Here is a 21,999-nt window from a genome sequence, read left to right as displayed (position 1 = left end):
AACCGCGAACGTTAGTAACTGTGGATTCTCGTTAGTTTTGTGTGAAATGAGACAACATATAACATTTGACGGCAGCCGGATTGAATTAGAAAAACAATGGCTAACTCGGGTGACCCATGTGTAACTGTGTGAATGCTAAAGTGCTGTGAATGAATTTTTAGACACCGTACATGCGCTTTCTATGAACTTGCAAATTAAAATAAATAAAAGGTCTCCTAAAAACTTCTAATTTCAAGAGACATTTTTCGCCATTTTATGTGCTACTGAGCCATGTATGTGGAGTAATGAGAGCAGTAGTTTCAAAAAATGGCTCTGAGCACTATGGGACTCAATTTCTGAGGTCATTAGTCCCCTAGAACTTAGAACTAGTTAAATCGAACTAACCTAAGGACATCACACACATCCATGCCCGAGGCAGGATTCGAACCTGCGACCGTAGCGGGCTCGCGGTTCCCGACTGCAGCGCCTAGAACCGCACGGCCACTTCGGCCGGCAGAGCAGTAGTTTGATGGGGCACGTGTCACTTATGCGCGCGATTAAGATCTTTTATTATCACTGTTCGTGTACCTCGTAAGTACCCGGTAATACACTCAAGGTCAAGGGTCCGATGTCAAACCTACACTACAGTCAAGAACCAACCTTAATCTACGGCGCGAGCCTTTACCGAAGGGAGTAGAAAAATGTTCAGAGAAAGACACGAATACAGCAGATAAGTCACTTAGAAATCAAATAAGTAATAAGTGCAAGGGACTGAAGGCCAAATGTCTGCAGGAAAATGTGAAGAAATCGAAAAAGACCTCATCGTCGGTAAGACTGATTAGGCACACGGAAATGTCAAAACATCCTTTGGCGAAATGAAATGAAAATTAAGAGTGAAATGGGAATTGCAGTTTATACTCGGGAAAGAGAGCGGCTAGCTGGAAAGAGTACCTTGAAGACCGCTACAAGCAGAAGGACTTGTTTGCTGACATTACAGAGGAAGAAATGACAGTCAATATGGAAGATGTAGGGGATGCGATGTCAGAGTAAGTATCTAATAGAGCTTTGGAAGATTTGTGGCCAACGAAACCAGAAAGCATAGATAACATTTCTTTGTAATTTCTAAAATCGTTTGGGGATCTGGGAACCAAACGACTGTCGAAGTTGGTGTGTAGAATATATGGTAATGGACACATGTCTTCAGACTTTTGGAAAAACATCATCCTTACAATCCCGACGATAGCAGGAGCTGTAAAGCACGAGAACTAACGCACAATCACCTTAACGTCTCATGCATCCAACTGGCTGGCAAGAATAATACGAGTACACAAAAGAATGGAAAACAAAATTGAGGATTTTCTAGATGACGATCAGTTTGCACCTATAATAGCGAAGAAATCTCTATCATGAAGTACTGTTTGAGAAAATACTGCACAACGATTGTCAGATCTTGATAAAGATCTGAAAGTGATACAAAGATTGGAAACTTGTCTTAACTTCTGAGAAATATAAAATGGTATACTTCACAGAACAAAAACACGTAGGGCCGTAAGACTGCTGAGAAGGTTTGAGGATATGCACTGGAACGATGTCATGAGCTCAGTTCTAGGCAAAGCAGATGGGAAGCTTGTGTTCATTGGTTCGACATCGGCAAAATGCTGCAAGTCCACAAAGAAAAATTGCCTAAAATCCACACTTACGATCCATCCTGGAATATTGTTAAGTTCGTCTGAACCATACGAAATATGAGAAGCACGGGACATTGAACATGCACGAAGGAAGGCAGTACGAATATTCTCTGCTTTGTTCGAACTACGGGAGAGCGAGGCGGAAGTGCTGGAGAAACTTAACTGGCAGACGCTTGGCGACTGACGTCATCTATCTCACGAAGAGGCACGTAGGCACGTACCAAATTCCAAGACACAGTCTGAAGTGAAGAATGTAGGAATATACTACAGCTCCCTATGTGTCGCTCTCATAAGCATCGCGAAGACGGGGTCAGATTACAGCACACACGGACGCATTTGAAACAAACATTCTTCCACCGCTCCTTACACGAATTGGACGCGAAGAAGCCATAACAGGTGTAAAATGGTAAATGCCCTCTGTCATGAACATACAAGTGTTTCGTAAAATACGGGTGTAGCTGTACATGTGGATATAGTAAAAAAACTTAGCAAGTTCTGAGCTGGCTAGTTTGCAAATTTCCCCGAAGCTTCCTTCGCAGGAGACAATAGTTTTAGTGTGGCTATCAAGTATTATCAGCTATTAGCACAGGCGTTTCTGTTGGTAGCGTGAAGAATAGACCAGGCCCATTAGCCTCATAAAATAATTAATCTCCCGCAGAGACGCTCGATTTTGTGAAGCAGTCTGTAAACAGGGTTTACCGTGATGTTTGTGAGGTCCATCTCTGAGAGGCGATTTACAGGAGCGGCTGGGGGATCAACAACGTAGAGCCGCGTGATTTATTAAGACGGTGTCGGCTCTCCTCTCGCTCCCTGGACCCCGCCTAAGCAAACTGCTGAGGCTGCTGGGGCGCCATCAGATGACTATCTCGGCCGGATAAGAGGGATAAACGACGACGCACCTTAAACCGATTACCAGCGGAGCAGCATCGTGAGGTGTACAGTGGTGCTCGTCCCCCTGAAAGCAGATGGTACGGCGACCACACCGAACAAGCTGCACACAGTAATAAAAACTTCCTTTTCGTCGTAAGCTAAATGTAGCTGTCTGACGCTCTAAGGCGATTAATATTATCCACTTGCTACAGTTGCATCTGCATCTTTACAGTTGAAGCCAACTAGTGGTATATATTGGAGGGTTCTTTATGTACCGCTGTCGTATCTGCCGCCCCCTCCACCCCCTCCTTTTTCTGTGTCAGTCGCCAATAGAATGCGAGAAGGAGTCCACGTGAGATTAAATCTCTTAAATTTCACGTTAATCTCATTTTTGCGATATGTACATTCCAGGAAGCAATATGTTGATCGACACTTCAAGGAAAGTACGTTCACAGAATGTCAACAATAAACAACGGACATCGTGATGCACACTGGCCGCACGGTTCGAGGCACGATGTCATGGATTGCGCGGCCCCTTCCTCCGGAGGTTCGAGTCTTCCCTCGGGCATGCGTAGGTGCATTATTCTTACCATAAGTTAGTTTAAGTTGATTCAAGTAGTGTGTAAGTCCAGGAAACGACGATCTTAGCAGTTTGGTCCCTTAGGAATTCTCACACATTTAAACATTTTATGAACACTACGTGTCTTACAGCGCCTGATGCTGAACTTGTGTATAACACTGTCGCGGCTACTGAACGAACCCGAAACGAAACGCGCCATCCTTTATGGTAAGGGTACCAAACTGTCGGGAAATACTCAAGCAGTAATCGAGCGAGGGATTTGTAAGCTATCAGATTCGTTAGTAGACCATACGTCCTCAGGATTCTTCTGTCCTTCCTACAATTATTGTTATGTGGTAGTTCCACTTTAAATCGTTCCGCATGCATACTCTCACATATTTATAGAATGTGAATGATTCCAGAAATTTTTGGGCAGTCGTGTGATCATATAGCGGCAGGTCTTTCCTCCCTTTAATGCGCAGTACGTTATATGTGGTTTTACGTTCAGGACCAACTGCCAGTCCCTGATTATTTAGCCAACACATTAGATGTCCGACAGACAGCAAAGTTAAACTTAAAACTAAGCTACAAGTGTTCCTTCTGGGCAATTCCTACTCAACAGAAGAATTTTTAATCAGGTACTTGTACCTGATTTGCCTCAAAAGTGCTAAATATTTACTTGTTTGCATAGTGTATGTTAACGAATAACATTTCATAGTTTCAACGTGGAAACCACAAAACATGCGTATGACAAACTGCGCCGAAATGTTAGATGAGTTCAAATCACAGACGGCTCCGTAAATGACAGTAGGTGGTATTGAGAAAAATAAAGCATATCCACTGATGACGGTTAAACTTCATTGAAACGTGTGTGGATGAAAAACTAGAAAATTGTGTTTGATCAAGGCAGTATCCTTCTCCTGGTAAATATTAAGCTAAGTACTGTCTGCTATTACGTAAAAACCTCTGTAAATGGTCACCGCGCAGCGGTATTTGAACCGATGAAGTTAACATTCTGTAACTGGAATTCTTGCACGAATTAGCTGATAAACTAAGAAACGCTGGAAGCTCATTGAATGTCACAGACTGAATGTCACAAACTTTTTATATGCTGTAAATAATTTCGATAGAGTAGGCCACCAAAGCTAAAGAAGAGAAATTTCGTAAAAATGGAAGAAGTACGACCATTTTGATGCAACACGCTGTTTTTGAATATAGTCTATTTTTCTCCATTCACTAACAACGTGTTTACTTGTGCAAAAGGCAACACATGGCAGGAAACAAGAAAAGCAAATATTAAATAAACTGCGTTTCCTTTTTCCCCTTGCTTCTTTTTTAAGTCTTTCTCCTTGTTTCACCACCACGCTCTCTTTTTCTCTTTGGAGGCCGTTCATGGCACATCCATGGATGGATGGGAGGACGGCGAACCGGAATGTGAATCTCATTCCCGCGGCTCAGTTTGCACCTGAAGTGCAACGACGGACCGTAAAAATAGAAAGCGCACAGTTGCGCCCCAGCGGTCGGCCATTCTAATGCATTTAAATGCGACAAAATCGCAGCCCGTCCTTTTGCGCTTCCGCGACACGGCTTCGCCACTGCGTTCACCTGTGCGAATAACAAATCTGCAGAGCTCGTCAGCGCGTATTTAAGAGAGCGCCCCCACATATGCACGTAAATGGGTTGTTTGTTTTATTTTTAAAAAAAAGTATCTGTGCGGAATTTTACTTTTTTCGCTTCTTTTTCCTTGCAACCGAATATTTAACAGTGAATGAGGGAGAGAAAATAGCGCACCGTGCGGAAGCAATTTCGGAATAGTGAAGCGCAGAATTACGCCTCTCCTCTGGCCGGTGGCTCGTTAAGGACTATTTCTGCGGTCACAGTCGCGAAATTTTTTTCACGTTCCGGCTGTTCCGATTATGGATCCTTCAGCTCTCCCAAATGTCATTTCCTGGCGGCCGCAATACGTTCAGAATTTCACAACTTGATCTTCATTGCGTCCTGTTCGTGGTGTTTGCTTCCCGAGTGTAAGGTGTCGCCAGAAAGTTGTATAAAATCTTGATCATTATCCGGTGCAAAGGTTGATGGTTGACCGTAAACATAAATACCAAAATTGTGACAGATCAAGCACACAGATTACAGCTGACTATAGCTGACGTCGTCTGCTGCTGGATCCTGCAGCATATTCTATGCTCAAACATTACGACATTATGGTGCATCGCAGTTTCTCCGAGGTCCCTTCATAGCGTTGCGTATTGATTGCGGTTCCACCCTCGAGGAAGACCAACAGAGGGTCCCTGCAGTAAAAGAAGGAAAGAAGGAGCTCATCTTGACATTACCAGAACTTGTGTTAGCTTTGGATTTCTTTGGTGAGGGTTGTGGAATGTTGCCACTGTAGGCTTCGCCATTTGCCCTCGGGCTCGAAATGGTGGCACCACTTAAGGTCGTGATGATAAATACTCGATTGCAGGGGCCGTCTGCTCCTCGATTTCCTCGAGCGTGGAACCATAATCGATGCACTGTGCTATAAAAACACTTCCTAAAAACTGCGGCACTCCATGAAGACAAAACTTTCAGGAATGCTGTCGGACGGAACAATCCTCTTGGACGACATCGTTCGTTCTCCACACTACCAATCGGACGAAGGCTACGCTTCAGCGACCTGTTTGGGAAACACTGCAACATCGTCCGTACAGCCCGGATCGTTCACTGTGTGATTTTCACACCTTTGACAGGCGTGGACATCGGATTCGGTCAGAGTCCGACAAGTGCGGGGAAGTGCGAGAGTAGGTGCGGTTGTGGATCCGCCAGCGGCCGCGTTCTACGAAACAGGAGTTGATCGTCTAGTCCCGCAGTCGCCCAGCGGGATAAACGTCAGTTTGTTAATTATTTAGTTACGCGTTCCATGGAACACTTTGCACGATAGATCGTATTGTTGTGGAGTGAACCATTTTACATTCACATCGTAATTTAATCTTCTGTACATATGGTCACTTCCGTCCACTGAGTGATTTTATTTGCTGTACTAGTCTGCGAACATTTATCTGAATACTTCTCTTTTCGGCGTTCTGGAGATGGCTTCAGAAGATCGAATTTGGTAATTTCCCTTTCTGTCAACATACATTCCAGTGCTAGTATTGTCTCTCAGCAACTGGACAGATGACACATGTTTCTCTTGACGAACAACCACAACTGTTATTCATCAGCAATGATAAAATCCGCTACAGTTGAAAAAATTATTTATTTCTAAAAAGGAAAGCATTAGCTGGTTTCAGGACCTGTATCCTATCTTCAGGTGCATCTGCAAAATTTAAAATGAATAGTAGCACCTTCCACGTTATTAACAAAAGAAAGCTAAACAGAATCAACAGAAATTCATTAGAAAAACCGTCTATACGTTCGCTTAAATGTGAGTCCATAAATGACACATAACTACTGTTAAAATATGATAAAATAGTGCATCCCTGGACATGTCATAACATCTTCGATTCTACACCTGGCAGTAAGGATTCTCGCAGAAGACGGCCTACATAAAACCACAAATTTCTCCAATTAAAAGAGCGGAAACCACCGCTGAGTCAAATATGAAACAATAACGGCCTATGAAATATTAACGGCCCAACATCCTGAATCCCCATTACAAAACTTATTGCGGTCCGGACTTCATTGTGTGCCACGTATGTATTGGCATGAAGATAGGCAGTTTTTCGAACACTGTGAAAGGGTACAGTACCGCCCGACATTGAAAATAGGTACAACATTCTTCGTTATTCTTGTCAGAACATCACGTTTTTTGTAATAATAACTCAATTTCACTTAATACACCGAAGCCGGGTACCAGTGTAGGAAATAATGACAATTTATTTATTTAATTGATCACATGTGCACTTCCACATAATAAACCCCTACATCCAGTTTGGTGAGATCTGTGAAATGAATGAATGTATGGTCGTCTGCTAACTGCAGATAGTGAATGTGCAGTATATCATCAGGTTTGAGACGGTCCTTTGGTCACCTTTGGTGGAACCAAAGAGATGAAATTTACCTGAACTTTGAGCGCCTGAACTGTGGCTGACCAATACGGTAGCAAGGTGCTCCCCTACCTCGACGGAGGTGCGAGCTGACCTGCAGAACGGCCATGTTTCAGCACTCTGGCGCTGGATCTTGTGTTGGTAAGACTGTCTTAGGTGTGCTCCGTAAAGACAAAAGAGTGGAGAAATGGTATGCATGTGAAATACTTAAGAGTAGTTTGGAATAATTATTTCTCTATTTCAGGAACTTTTGTTGGGAGAATTAAATGACAGGCAGGTAATATTAAGGGGATTGTAGTAATATACGGAAGTGAGCAACGGTCACAATGAAACCACGTGTAGCACTAAGTTGAAATACTTCCGAGTGCTAAAGTTAAGCTGAATTACTGGCGTGTGTACTGTAAGTTGGAAATATTTAAGAAATGGCGTGTGCAGGACTTGAAATTAGAGACGAGCGCTTCCACGTGGTGAGTACTGTGTGAGTCTCAATCTGTGTATGAGACAAAGGATAAAGAGAGGTGCTCGTCCAAGGTATCAGTTGAGGACTCGCGTGTGTGACGAATATGATCCTAATATTACTTTGCGTGTTATGTTTCCGTGTGACGCTTGATTCAAACTCTAATACTCTGAGAAAGAAGCAAGGTGAGTCAGCCGTCTATCTAGCAACGCCACTTGGCTTGCATTGCACAGGACCCGGGTTCCCGGGTTCGATTCCCGGCGGGGTCAGGGATTTTCTCTGCCTCGTGATGACTGGGTGTTGTGTGATGTCCTTAGGTTAGTTAGGTTTAAGTAGTTCTAAGTTCTAGGGGACTGATGACCATAGCTGTAAAGTCCCGTAGTGCTCAGAGCCATTTGAGCCATTGCACAGGAAGACGTGCCTATATCCTCCAGAATTCGTAGTAGGAAAGAAAAGTTACGAAGTGGGACAGTGTCGTGTGAAACTGGGATGAATACTAATTAAAGTGGGAAAGCTGAAAGTGAAGTGATTCTAACGTTGTGACTATTCTTTGTGATGTATTATATGTTGCCAGTGTGATGTATTTCATGTAATTTAAGTATGTGTGGTTTGCATGGGAGAGTAGCAAGATAGGTTCAGAGGCAGTGGATTATGCATGTTCCTTTTTGTACCGCTCGGTCTGGAGTAAATTTTCGTGATGATGGGTGTGAGAGTCGAAGTGTGAGATATAGCAAAAGATCCACCATCCTATCCAGAAAGTGCACTGTAGCGTTAGATAATTACGAGACCATAAGATAATCACCAATGTAAAGCCATGTCCACTGGGCGGAGTTTCTCATGTGTAACTGTTGTATAAAATGTAATGGTGTGTTTAGTTTATCTTTGAATCATAATAGAATTTATCGGAATAAAAAAGATAGTGAAAAGAAAAAGATTGATGGCCTTGTTTTTCGAATAGTGTGTAGTCATGATATCCAGAATTTATAATGTGTGCGCCATTCATATTCAGTGCGATGGCCACGTATTGACCAAAGCCGTTGAGTAAGAAAGAAAATGTGGTATTGCCAGTGCGTGTGTAAATTTCTAATAGTCATATGTGCGTTATCCGTTTCCGTTGAGTAATATTCAAACAGGACAATAATTTGTAGCGTAATTGTGGGTACTAGAGCTCATAATCAGTCATTGAGAAATAAGAATAAATCCCTCGCTTGGCAGACCATTCATCTTGCAGGCCTGACTGCTTGATGCCACAGTATGAGCAAGGCATGTGGGTGCCTCTCAACTGAAACGACCAAGGAAGGAGTTATGTAGAAAAGGAATGAAGATTGGGTTAACGTCCCGTCGACATCGAGGTCATTAGAGACGGAGCGCCAGCCGGTGTGGGCGAGCGGTTCTTGGCGCTTCATGCCTCCGGCATGGATGTTTGTGATGTCCTTAGGTTAGTTAGGTTTAAGTAGTTCTAAGTTCTAGGGGACTGATGACCACAGTAGTTAAGTCTCATAGTGCTCAGAGCCATTTCAACCGTGTGAACCACTTCTGGACACGAATACACTGCAAACCATTCTATAGAATCCAACCAAAGTACGAGGGCAGTTCAATAAGTAATGCAACACATTTTTTTTCTCGGCCAATTTTGGTTGAAAAAACCGTAAATTTCTTGTGGAATATTTTCAAACATTCCCGCTTCGTCTCGTATAGTTTCATTGACTTCCGACAGGTGGCAGCGCTGTACGGAGCTGTTAAAATGGCGTCTGTAACGGATGTGCGTTGTAAACAACGGGCAGTGATCGAGTTTCTTTTGGCGGAAAACCAGGGCATCTCAGATATTCATAGGCGCTTGCAGAATGTCTACGGTGATCTGGCAGTGGACAAAAGCACGGTGAGTCGTTGGGCAAAGCGTGTGTCATCATCGCCGCAAGGTCAAGCAAGAGTGTCTGATCTCCCGCGTGCGGGCCGGCCGTGCACAGCTGTGACTCCTGCAATGGCGGAGCGTGCGAACACACTCGTTCGAGATGATCGACGGATCACCATCAAACAACTCAGTTCTCAACTTGACATCTCTGTTGGTAGTGCTGTCACAATTGTTCACCAGTTGGGATATTCAAAGGTTTGTTCCCGCTGGGTCCCTCGTTGTCTAACCGAACACCATAAAGAGCAAAGGAGAACCATCTGTGCGGAATTGCTTGCTCGTCATGTGGCTGAGGGTGACAATTTCTTGTCAAAGATTGTTACAGGCGATGAAACATGGGATCATCACTTCGAACCTGAAACAAAACGGCAATCAATGGAGTGGCGCCACACCCACTCCCCTACCAAGAAAAAGTTTAAAGCCATACCCTCAGCCGGTAAAGTCATGGTTACAGTCTTCTGGGACGCTGAAGGGGTTATTCTGTTCGATGTCCTTCCCCATGTTCAAACGATCAACTCTGAAGTGTATTGTGCTACTCTTCAGAAATTGAAGAAACGACTTCAGCGTGTTCGTAGGCACAAAAATCTGAACGAACTTCTCGTTCTTCATGACAACGCAAGACCTCACACAAGTCTTCGCACCCGAGAGGAGCTCACAAAACTTCAGTGGACTGTTCTTCCTCATGCACCCTACAGCCCCGATCTCGCACTGTCGGATTTCCATATGTTTGGCCCAATGAAGGACACAATCCGTGGGAGGCACTACGCGGATGATGAAGAAGTTATTGATGCAGTACGACGTTGGCTCCGACGTCGACCAGTGGAATGGTATCGTGCAGGCATACAGGCCCTCATTTCAAGGTGGCGTAAGGCCGTAGCATTGAATAGAGGTTACGTTGAAAAATAGTGTTGTGTAGCTAAAAGATTGGGGAATAACCTGGTGTATTTCAATGCTGAATAAAACAACCCCTGTTTCAGAAAAAAAATGTGTTGCATTACTTATTGAACTGCCCTCGTAGACTGACATAATTCCTGTAATGCCACTCAAGAATTCATTTAGCACGCTTAGAGAGCTTAGTCCAAAACTGTCATTAAATGTCCCTCTCTCAGGTGTCGGGGTCGGACGGTACAATCAGGGCAGAACAGTATGGCTTCCAACGTAAACTATCCGCAAGTAGAAATGACAATAAAACTTTTATAAAGGAGGTTTTATTATGTGACGTGGCCTTTTTGGTGTTAAAATTGTATGACGAGAGATGTTATGCTTAACTTTTTACGTATGTAATAAAAATTCTGGTGAAGACTCCCTTAGTTTAGGAGTCGAAACCATGGTCAATTCGACTATAAAATCCATTGCAACCAGTGGGCTGTCTTTACTACAAAAAATATTTTCACGGTTGCTGCACACAGCTATGTTTAAAGTTGTGCTATCCGCAGAGCTGCAACGCCTTCGTCTGGCGGAACATGGTATATACTGAAAGGCCTATGATAAAGTATGGAGGAATCAACTAATTCAGAAAATGGATAAACTGATGTCGATAACCAGTTTTTATGTGAAACTTATAGCTAGTTTTTTGGCAGACAGAAAGATCATTGTTACAGTAGAGGGCCAATAGTCTGACACCCGACTGGTGCAGGTGGGGCTGCCTCATCCCCATTACTATTTAATCTCTACGTCAGTGACATGTCAACTGTCACAAAGGTACAAATTGCGCGATTTGCCGATGATACAGCTTTTGTCAACAGTGGCAGACATATTAACGTCAACATTCGATGCCTTCAATGTAAACTAGATGACACAGGCGCTAGGTGTAAGACCAATAAAGTGCAACTACATCCCACCAAGGCAACAGCCACCTATTTCAGCAAGAAACACCCCTCGGTACCTACCACCTTGAGACTGCATGGACAGCATGTCCCCTGGGGGGAGGTTGGGGGGGGGGGGTCAAAGATGACTTAGCTTTTTTTGAGGAACAAAACTTTTGGTATGGCCAAGGAACGCTCCCTTTTCAAGAGTACTGACTTCAGTACCACAACAAAGCTTCGACTGCATAAGGCGACGGTGCTCTCTAAGATACTGTATGGCAGCTCGGTCTGGGGTCTTGCCAGTCCAACACATACTGGTCGTCTACAAGGTTTACAAAATATGGTATTCAGGTAGACTCTACGCGCCAACAACGTTGACTTGCACGTTGCCCCCCGTATGGATACAGTACTAGAAGCAGTTCGCAAACGGACGACGACCTTGCACAACAAAGTAGACACTTTGCGTAACTCAGTCTACCACCTAAGAACTCTGGGCAGGACAATACCCCTCCCATGTCATCGGTATACGGTACCACGCTCCTTGGTACTGTCACATCCTAACCCATTCCACCAACTGGCGGTATCTTACAGACCGATATATACACCCTAAGAAGTTGACCCGAAACGTATATTCTTAATAAAGTAAACCCAAGCTCCTAATTACCTTCCACGATGAAGTGTGGATCGTCCTCTCGAAAGTGTCGCAGGGTCCACGGCTGAAGTTCGAGAAAGCTGCAGTGGCGCCACGGCAGTGTGTTGTTTTACTGCGCGGCGTGGGCGGCCTCCTTCCCGAAAGAGCCACCGCCTCCGCCCCCGCCTCCGCCACTCCGCGACACATTCCCTCGCAGCAGCCGGGCTGCGCGGAATTCGCATCCGTCACGCGCCACCTAATAGCCGTCCACCGGCGGCTCTCACCCATTCCACCTTCCCCCCGGTTGTCGCTTCCCTCCCGTTCCGCCTCAGCTGTTTCTCCCGCGCAATTCTTCCCGAGAAATCCCTCGCTTTCTTCCTCTCTTTTCGCCGAGTTTTACCTCCCACCTTCCCATCTCTGCGGTGACTCAGCGTCCCGTGAGCTGGCTTTCTCAGTCCCGGTGCTTACTTAGCTGCGCCTTTCTTGTGCCCTCCGTCCCTCTCTCAGGTGTCACTCTGCTAGTAGAACGTGCGCTGGGTTCTCCAGAGGAATAAAGCAAATAAACCTAGAAATGAAATGATAATTAAATGGACACCCTAGCTGCAAACAGGCTTTGATGTACTTCATTGGCGACATGTTGAAAATGTGTGCCCCGCCCGGAACTCGAATCCGGATCTCCTGCTTACATGGCAGACGCTCTGTCCATCTGAGCCACCGCGGGCACAGAGGATAGTGCGTCTGCAGGGACTTATCCCTTGCACGCTTCCCATGAGATCCACATTCCCAACATGTCCACACCACTACATTCGTAGTGCGGCTAATAGATGTTTGCCCATCATACTCGTTACTCGTGGCAGATTAATCTACGGGACTTCGTAGATGGGCAAACATCTATTAGGCGCACTACGAATGTAGTCGTGTGGAAATGTTGGGAATGTGGATCTCACGGGAAGCGTGCAAGGGATAAGTCCCTGCAGACGCACTATCCTCTGTGCCCGCGGTGGCTCAGATGGACAGAGCGTCTGCCATGTAAGCAGGAGATCCCGGGATCGAGTCCCGGTCGGGGCACACATTTTCAACATCTCCCCAATGAAGTACATCAACGCCTGTTTGCAGCTAGGGTGCCCATTTACTTATCATTTCATTTCCAGCAAAGCTACATGGTCATCCACGGTAACTGTTCTTTCGGGAACAGATACTACCGTCATTTATAAATAAACCTAGATAAGAGTCTCTCAGTTATTGCTGTCTCTTTCAATGCAACCATTCGCAGACCATCCTCTTCGCTTTCGTTTAGGGGTTAATACGCTCTGTGGTCTCACGGGTGTTCCGGGACATCCCAGTCATGCTTATCGATGTATGCAAGGTGAATCAAAAAGAATCAACCGGTTTAGCACGTCTATATCTCTGAAACTAATAAACATATACAATAATTTTTTTTTATGAACGGGAAACTCAATAAGTTTGCTTTTATACCCTTTCATAGGCGTTCAATATGCCAAGCTTGAATTGCACTGTATATACACTACTAGTCATTAAAATTGCTACACCACGAAGATGGCGTGCTTCAGACGGGAAATTTAGCCGACAGGAAGAAGATGCTGCGATACGCAAATGATTAGCTTTTCAGAGCATTCACACAAGGTTGGCGCCGGTGGCGACACCTACAACGTGCTGACATGAGGAAAGTTTCCAACCGATTTCTCATACACAAACAGCAGTTGACCGGCGTTGCCTGGTGAAACGTTGTTGTGGTGCCTCGTGTATGGAGGAGAAATGCGTACCATCACGTTTCCGACTTTGATAAAGGGGGGATTGTAGCCTATCGCGATTGCGGTTTATCGTATCGCGACAATGCTGCTCACGTTGGACGAGATCCAATGACTGTTAGCAGAATATGGAATCGATGGGCTCAGGAGGGTAATACGGATCGCCGTGCTGGATCCCAACGGCCTCGTATCACTAGCAGTCGAGATGACAGGCATCTTATCCGCATGACTGTAACGGATCGTGCAGCCACGTCTCGATCCCTGAGTCAACAGATGGCGATGTTTGCAAGACAACAACCATCTGCACGAACAGTTCGACGACGTTTGCAGCAGCATGGACTATCAGCTTGGAGACCGTGGCTGCGGTTACCCTTGACGTTGCATCACAGACAGGAGCGCCTACGATGGTGTACTCAACGACGAACCTGAGTGCACGAACGGCAAAACATCATTTTTTCGGATGAATCCAGGTTCTGTTTACAGCATCATGATGGTCGCATCGGTGTTTGGCGACATTGCGCTGAACGCACATTGGAAGCGTGTATTCGTCATCGCCATACTGGCGTATCACCCGGCGTGATGGTATGGGGTGCCATTGGTTACACGTCTCGGTCACCTCAAGTTCGCATTGACGGCGCTTTGGACAGTGGGCGTTACATTTGAGATGTGTTACGACCCGTGGCTCTACCTTTCATTCGATCCCTGCGAAAACCTACATTTCAGCAGGATAATGCACGACCGCATGTTGCAGGTCCTGTGCGGGCCTTTCTGGATACAGAAAATGTTCGACTGCTGCCCTGGCCAGCACATTCTCCGGATCTCTCATCAACTGAAAACGTGTGGTCAATGGTGGCCGAGCAACTGGCACGTCACAATACGCCAGTCACTACTCTTGATGAACTGTGGTATCGTGTTGAAGCTGCATGGGCAGCTGTACCTGAACAAGCCATCCAAGCTCTGTTTGATTCAATGCCCAGGCGTATCAAGTCCGTTATTACGGCCAGAGGTGGTTGTTCTTGTTGTGGGTTGGCAGGAGAGCCAACACCGGGTATGAGAGGAAGCCGAAAGGCACGCGTTTTAGCTCACGCAGGCTGGCGTGAGGTCTGGAACAGGACAAGGAAATTAGAATTTAGAAAAACGGACGTAGCTAGTGGAATACTTAACTTTAATCCATTAATGATGAGCGTCGCTCTTGACTGTACATGATTCAGTATCAGTAGTAACTAGTACTGGCGCCTTGCTAGGTCGTACCAAATGACGTAGCTGAAGGCTATGCTAACTATCGTCTCGGCAAATGAGAGCGTATTTTGTCAGGGAACCATCGCTAGCAAAGTCGGTTGTACAACTGGGGCGAGTGCTAGGAAGTCTCTCTAGACCTGCCGTGTGGCGGCGCTCGGTCTGCAATCACGGACAGCGGCGACACGCGGGTCCGACGTATACTAACGGACCGCGGCCGATTTAAAGGCTACCACCTAGCAAGTGTGGTGTCTGGCGGTGACACCACAGTTCTGGTTACTGATTTCTCAGGATCTATGCACCCAAATTGCGTGAAAATGTAATCACATGTCAGTTTGTCAGTTCAGGTATAATATATTTGTCTAATGAATACCCGCTTATCATCTGCATATCTTCTTGGTGTAACAATTTTAATGGCCAGTAGTGTATCAATGCATTATTCAAATTGTTCCCACATGGCACCGAGCATATTTTGTGTTACACCTTCCACAGCTGCTGTTATGCGTTGTCTCAGTTCATTCACTGTTGTTGGTAACGGAGGCACATAAACAGAGTCTTTTATAAATCCGCAAAAGAAATAATCACATACAGTCAGGTCCGGCGACCTTTGAGGCCAGTCAGTATGGCGGTACCCCATCCTGTTGGTAAATGAAGTCATTTGGATAAGTCTCTAACCGTGGGAAAAGAAAGTTCTCAAGTATATCAAGATATGTACTTCCTGTATCAATGTCCTCGGGAAAGAAAAATGGACTATACACCTTCTCCCGTGACACGGCACAGAGAACATTAAATTTTGGAGAGGGCCCCTCATGTTGCACAACTTCATGTGGTCGTTCCGCACCCCATTTTCTCACATTATGACGGTTCATCTTTCCATTTAAATGAAATTTTGCCTCATCACTAGAAGGTAAGCGTGGAAGAAAACTGTCGTCCTCCATCTTGCCAAGAACGAAATTACAGAACTCCATGCGTTGTTGTTTGTCACCTTTACGAAGGGCTAGCAGTAGATAAATTTTTTATGGTTTCATGTGTAAACGTCGACGTAACACACACCAGACGGACATCGGGGGTATGTTGAGATGTCGATCTGCACGGTGATCGGATTTCTGCGGACACCTCGTGAAACTACGGCGGATGCGTTCGACGTCTGGGTCAGACACTCGGGGACGGTCCGACGATTTGGCTTTACACAAACAATCTGTTCCTCGGATTTGTTCATGCCGTCATCTAATGCTCTGTGCTGTAGGAGGATCCACATCATACCTAGTACGAAGTCACGCTGACGAGTTATTATTCGCCCGCACTGCGCAAAATATAGAACACAAAACGCTTTCTGTTGTCCCGAAACGTTTTTACTAGAACTGAAGTGGGCGCACACTGCTGCTGTCTAGCGGGAACCAAGTAAAACTCGAGAGTTTTCTCTTTCCAACAGTACGCTGTTCACGCACATATGTCAACTAATAGTTATGATTTTTTTTAATCTGTTGATTCTTTTTGATACATCGTGCATAATGGGTAGAAATTTACCCTTATGGTCTTTGGTACCTTCCTCGGAAATAGTATGCCAACTTTTATTAAAAATGTAATCTGTAATGGGAGCCCGAATTCCAAGAAATACGCAACAATAATCCTTGGGGTGTTATCAATACCCCGCGGAGCTTCCTTTTCCCTGCCTGAATGATCGTCGTAGTATATTGAGAGATGAGGAATTTCGGTGTTCGTAGTGGTGCCCGAAATTACGCATTCAACAAGTGCCACACGGGATACGGTTGGTTTGACGAGGAACGTCAGTTTAACCTATTTTGTGCGAACCTTTGTCCTCTTTGCTCTTATAAATACTCAACTTTGCCGAAAATTGTGTCGTTTCCAAGTTATAAGTGAAAACACCCAAAAAATTCCATTTTTTCGTGTTTTCTTCTCCATTTTCGGGCCGAAATTTTGGTAGGAGTTTGAAAATTCGGATTCAGCACCTTCCAAAATATCTACAGAACTTGTCAAACAATTCTTCAAGACTTCCCGCTATTCGGCGGTTTTGAGTACCATTTGACTAGATTGCTGTAACTGTAACGACTTCACCCGACAGTTTCATTTTCACGTAGATCAATCTTTAAGACGTCATATCTCCTGAACAATGTGTCGTACAATGATATAATTTTGCAGCTACATTCAGTGGTATATGTGAACATTGTCTACAAAATGTATTGCGGGCAGAGTTAATAGTAAAATAATAAATTAAAATGTCATGCTTTACGAAACAGTTTTACTACAAGAATAGCGAAAACGTATTAAGTGATAGACTTTTTACCTTTCATCATACTGTTGAGGTTGTCAGCGGGAAAAGGTTTCGTGAAGGTTTGATATTATGCGTAAAGTTTGTTGGAAGTTACTAAGAGCTCACATTCTCAAATACTTGATGAATAAAGCATGGGAATTTGCGTTTCGTGGGCAACATTCCTTTTTCACTCCCACCCTATCCCTTTGATACGTAGGTGCTCCTTACCAACAGATTTTTTCCAGACAGCAAGTGATTTGCCTACTCACTTTGCTAGAAATCGTTCCTGTGGTTTAGAAGGAAATGTGCAATGTACATATACACATACGCATATTTTTATAATATGTGTGAATATCTGGATGCAGTCATGTAAGGTGTGGTAGAGTTCTGAAGTAATTTATTCAGTCAACATATTTATATTACTTACTTGCAGCACAACTATGTTATTGCAGCCGCTTTTGTTTCGGTTGTCAGGAACACTACGCGTGACTAGAAACATTACGAAAACATGCTCGATAACGTAAGGATTAATGTCTACAATATTCACAGCCGTCCCAGATTTTTTCTTCATGTGGCTAGACAGCGAAAAAGAAGGAATTAAGTGATGATGAATTATACTTGAACCATCTTTATTTTGCTGGTGACATTACACTGAATTAACTGTCATGTCTGGAGGACTGTGCACCATTTGAAACAGCCAAGTATATTTAAAACTCTATGCCGGACCGGACTGTAATCCGAAAGCTTCCTTTCGCGGTCAAAGCTCTTAAGAGGTGAGCTATCCAGGCAGGATTCACGACCAGCCATCACAACTTCAATTATGCAAGTAAGTCCTCTCTCCTAGTTTCCAAACACCATACAAGCTCAGCCGTATACCTTGCTGGTGTCGCTCACCTGGAGTAAAGAATGTTATGCATAAATGGCTTCACGACCGCAAGTGCATTGACCGTGAATGTCAAGGTGCCTGGTTCGATAATGGTAATAATGATGATTGTAAATACAGTGAAAACCCAAAGAAACGGGTACACCTGCTCGATATCGTGTAGGGGCCCCGCGAGCACTCACAAGTACCGCAGCATGTCATGTCATGGACGCGACTAATGGTTGAACCATGAATCCTTCAGGGCTCTCCATAAATCCGTAGAAGTACGAGGAGCTGGAGATCTCTTCTGAACTGCGCGTTGCAAGGCACTCAAGATATGCTCAATAATGTTCACGTCTAGGGAGTTTGTGGTCAGAGGAGGTGTTTAAACTCAGAAGAGTGTTCCTGGAGCACTCTGTTGCAATTCTGAACGTGTGGGGTGTCGCATTGTCCTGCTGGAATTGCCCAAGTCCGTCGGAATGCATAGTGGACATGAATGGATGCTTACGTATCTGTCAGAGCCGTATCTAGGCGTATCACGAGTCGCATATCACTCCAAATGCACACGCCCCACACCATTACGGAGCCCTCGCCAGCTTCAACAGTCCCCTGCTAACATGCAGGCTCCATGAATTCATGATGTTGTCTCCATACCTGTACACGTCCATCCCCGAGATACAATTTGAAACGAGACTCGTCTGACCAGGCAACATGTTCCAGTCATTAACAGTCCAATGTCGGTGCTGACGGGCCCAGGTGAGGCGTAAAACTCTGTGCCGTGCGGTCATCAAGGGCACACGAATGGGCCGTCGGCTCCGAAAACCCTTATCGATGATGTTTCGTTGAATTGTTTACACGCTGACACTTGTTGGCGGACGAACATTGAAATCTGCAGAAAATCTCTGGTCTCTTTCTTGCAGGATCTTTTTCCGGCCGAGCGACGTCGGAGAGTTTGTGTTTTACCGGATACCTGATATTCACGGTATACTCTTGAAATGGTCGTACGCTAAAATCCCCACTTCATCACTATCTCGGAGATGCTGCGTCCCATCGCTCGTGCGCCAATTATAACACCTCGTTCAAATTCACTTACGTCTCGATAACCTGCCGTTGTAGCAACAGTAACCGATCTAACAGCTGCGCCAGACACTTTTTGTCCTACAGAGGTGTTGCCGACCGCAGCGCCGTATTTTGTATCTCTGTATTTGAATACGCATGCCGATATTTGGCACGTCAGTGTATAAAGGGACACAACTACTTAGTTATTACATCCTCGATCCTCTCTTGGCGTCCGAAGATGCGGGTACGAATCTTTTGTCCCTCTCTTTGTTTAACAGTAATAAAATTATCACATATTTTGTACTACGTACATGAATTTATAACCAGCCTACTAAATTTTAAATGCCAGAAATAAAACTAAGACCACTGTGTACAAGTTAAATAGAAAATCCAATATATGTACTAAGTATTTATCATCACAGATAGAATTAGAGTTATTTTGTCGTCCATCGCAGGTTGAGGTGCGAAGAATGGACTGGCCGGCGCTTCCAGGAGGCGAGAGACTCACCCTCCCACCTCCGCCCCCTAAGCTGACTTATAATGTTCTGGGATTTACATCTTGTTATATCCCACTGCTTAGTATGAAGTGTAGCACACGGCTTATAGCTGTTTCATCATCCGCTAGAATCTCTAATAGGTGATGCCCTAGGTGAATTTGACATAGCAGATCTTCGGTAGCAGTGCAGTATTAGACCATGTGGCGAACCATTAATGTTTCTCCACAGACACACCATGATGATTCTTCTTGTCGTTGTACAAATTAATGAGTTATTTGTATGTCCAATTTTGAGACGCCATAAGGCAACAGTTCAAGATCTTGAACTTCGAAACGAAGTCTACTAGACCTTGGTGGCGTGTCTGATAGCCCGTAGTTTGCTGGAATGAACACTATCTTGCGGTTTGTCTTCCCATTCCTTCCGGATGTAGCGTCGAATGTCTGTCCTTAAGTCAGCACTTTGAATATCTAACTTGAGTATTTCCATCCCAGTTGCTTCTTTGGCAAGTTTGTTAGCCATCTCATATGTGACAGCATCCAGAGAGAAACAATGGATAGCCCCGTAATGCACAGAACATACAGTTTATCAATGATTGTTACCGACAGCACTTGTCTCTCGTTTCCGATGCCCCCAAGGAATTTTTGCATATAATGAAGTACTGTCGAGGGAGATATACTAGCCGGCCGGACATCATAAGTCAAACACAAAAAACAAAAAAAGTTTAAATTGGGCAGCGAATAAAACTGATTGCAGCAGAACCACCACATCCTTCTATGACGAAGAGTAATGAACGCTTACAACAGTGACACTCCCGCATCAGGACCAAGTCAAATAATGCTTATAATAATAGCAACAACTGAAAAACACCTCAACAACAGATACATGGAAAACAGCAGCCGTCAGCCGTTGTTGTAGAATATAGATGAAGACAGAGGATCTGGCTAGTTTATTACATAAAATGTGCTTCTATCTTCTTCCGGAAGCTAAAAAAGTCAAATCGCAGTGCATACCTTGCATCATACAAGTGGTATGCATTTTGGCCCATCTTAACAAACTTTTATAATAAGGAAGTTTCTAACCAGTCAATAAGAAGACTATACAGATGGCTCATGCAAAGAAGGCACTTTCAGGGACAGATCGGAGCAGCTGAAGGAAGCTCTGTTCACTGTAAATAAAGCAGTGTGAAGCACAGCCAAACAATTCAGGAAGATGTTATAGAATTTTTCGTTCGGAAGACAAAATGGGAAATGTGAAACAAGCTGAAATGAATTAATTTCAAATATCGTGCAACAAAGGAACGTAACAAATCGTTGCATAAAGTGAGAAACGAAGAGGTATTGAGGTGTCTGGCGACAAAGGAAGTGTACGTTATACGAATTAAAGGGGAAGTTAGTGCGATAGACCGATTATTAAGGGTTCAGTTAAAAGAACAACAATTTGAATGTCAACTAAGTAGACGAATAGCAGTCGGATATTAAATTGAACCGTTGTGGACGTATAACAATTTCGGGAATAACTTTCCAGGCCTGAGTGGCTATAGCGAGCACCGCAAAACGTTTAAGCCGAGGACGACGAACTAAACGACCATCATCTCGTGGAGTGCCCTCCTAACAAATCACCATCTACAGCCCACGCCCAACTGGCTTTTCAGGCTAACGACATAATGACCCAGCATTAGCGTATATTGAGACAAACGGAAAAATCCCTGTGTAGTCGTTGATATGAAGTCTGATTGAAAACACCGAGAGGCACGACACGATATCACCATGATATCTTCGAGAAAAAATTACTTTTTTACTTTCTCAGCACACAGAAATTACTGTACAAAGCAACAGGTAATGTTAAGTCTGTGTTTGCGGACAAACGAAACTTATAAATCAGCTAGAGGAGTATGCCCCGTACAGATATTACAAAAGCTTCAAACTGAAACGACTCCTGCCTCTGATGGCAGTGGATACTATGAGAACATGTGTTGTTTACTAATGGAACTTCAGTTAATCACTTCTTGCAGTTGGTCTTGCTCAAAGAGATGGACTGCCACAGAGAGACAACACCGCGACCAGAATGAAGCAAACTGAACACGCCTCCACCATGTTTTCGGTAGTAAAAGAGAAGGGGCGTGGTACGTACTACTGCTTAAGGAAATTACGAAACTGCGACAATATTACCTCTGAGAATAGGGTACTAACACTTTATATTATACAGTCCCTTGAAGTGTCAGTAGCTTTAATTTAAATACTCTAACCCCAGATGGTTACTAGCAGAGTATTTGCAAGCAAAAGGTACGGTCTGTAAAGTTTAGTTTAGGATTCTTCCTCGTGTGCTTAGAATATCCTTTACTACAGAAAACTTTCGAAGAATAACAGTCATTTCAGAGA

General features: G+C 44.4%; 1 protein-coding gene and 1 non-coding gene across 2 annotated transcripts in view; one reads left to right on the top strand and one right to left on the bottom strand.

The window, feature by feature from the left end:
• The window catches only part of LOC124605202 (kazrin), a 1,111,833-nt gene that overhangs the window by 837,542 nt on the left and 252,292 nt on the right, over nucleotides 1-21,999 (bottom strand). The window lies entirely within an intron of this gene.
• On the top strand, nucleotides 12,920-12,994 carry Trnat-ugu. The gene has a single exon. It is a non-coding gene; the product is annotated as a tRNA-Thr (tRNA).

This window comes from Schistocerca americana, chromosome 3, assembly GCF_021461395.2.
Source record: "Schistocerca americana isolate TAMUIC-IGC-003095 chromosome 3, iqSchAmer2.1, whole genome shotgun sequence".
Lineage (NCBI taxonomy): Eukaryota > Metazoa > Arthropoda > Insecta > Orthoptera > Acrididae > Schistocerca > Schistocerca americana.
Note: the sequence above shows the minus strand (reverse complement) of the source record. Positions and strands in the feature narration are given on the sequence as shown.